The sequence below is a fragment of the Hipposideros armiger genome, unplaced genomic scaffold (genome assembly GCF_001890085.2).
Source record: "Hipposideros armiger isolate ML-2016 unplaced genomic scaffold, ASM189008v1 scaffold_1313, whole genome shotgun sequence".
In the NCBI taxonomy this organism is placed as follows: Eukaryota; Metazoa; Chordata; class Mammalia; order Chiroptera; family Hipposideridae; genus Hipposideros; species Hipposideros armiger.
Genome location: NW_017732663.1, coordinates 346,036 through 346,956, shown reverse-complemented (window position 1 = coordinate 346,956; position 921 = coordinate 346,036). Strand labels below are relative to the sequence as shown.

The 921-nt window shown below is 36.6% G+C and overlaps 1 protein-coding gene across 4 annotated transcripts in view; it reads left to right on the top strand.

Annotated features, from left to right (window-relative positions):
• Positions 1-921, top strand: part of JHY (junctional cadherin complex regulator) — a 68,050-nt gene that overhangs the window by 8,262 nt on the left and 58,867 nt on the right. The gene's annotated exons all lie outside the window — the stretch shown is intronic.

Below are 921 nucleotides of genomic sequence, written 5' to 3'. Positions count from 1 at the left end.
ATGTGTATATATATATAATTAGAGTTTCTCTTCAAACAATTGGTTCAAAAACATTTTCTCAGCCAAAGCAATTTATTTTGTCTGATTTGTTTCAAAACCCTCTGTACCTTTTAGGCTCCACTCAAAACATCATTGTTTCCTGTAGTGTGATTGCTTCTATGGGCATTTAAGAATGGAAATTTGTTGAGACTAAAATGAAATACCTTTTAAAATTACAGCTCTTTCTGAAGGTCTAAAGTAATTTAATTCTCCCAGTTTTATCTTCCACATCATCTTTCAGCAGTTCTTAAAACATTTCATCAATGGAAACACTGACATTTCTTAATCCCATTCCCTAAATCACAGTTCAAATAGATTCTCCATGATGCCTAAGTCATGGTAAAAAATTGGATTATTAAAGATAAGTGTTAATTTTTTCAGGCCGTTAAGGTGCCTCTTAGTGCATTACAACACAACTCCCCAGGGATTAATCATTTAATCCCTGGGGAGAGAAGAACCCTTTGAGATCCATCAGCAGGAAGCACAATACACCATGCTATGTCATGGCAACCGAAGGTAACATACAGCAAGCCAAGACCAGTGACAGCTCACTGACAAATGCTTTCATAGTTTGCCCTTATTGGATCCTTACTCTGTGTCACGGACATAGTTCCAAGCATATATATATATGTATAAAATCTCAACCACACTATGAGGTAAGTACTATTATTATCCCCATTTTATTGATGAGGAAGCTGAGGCACAGAGAAGTTAAATAACTTGCCCCTGCTTACACAGTAACTGGTAGCACCAGGAATTGAGTGCAGGCATTCTGGTTCTAGGACCCTTATTTATCCTTAGACATGCTACTATACCATTTCTCAGAACCAAAATACTCCATATTATCATTCAGAGAAGCAAAACACCATGGAGACTTCGTAT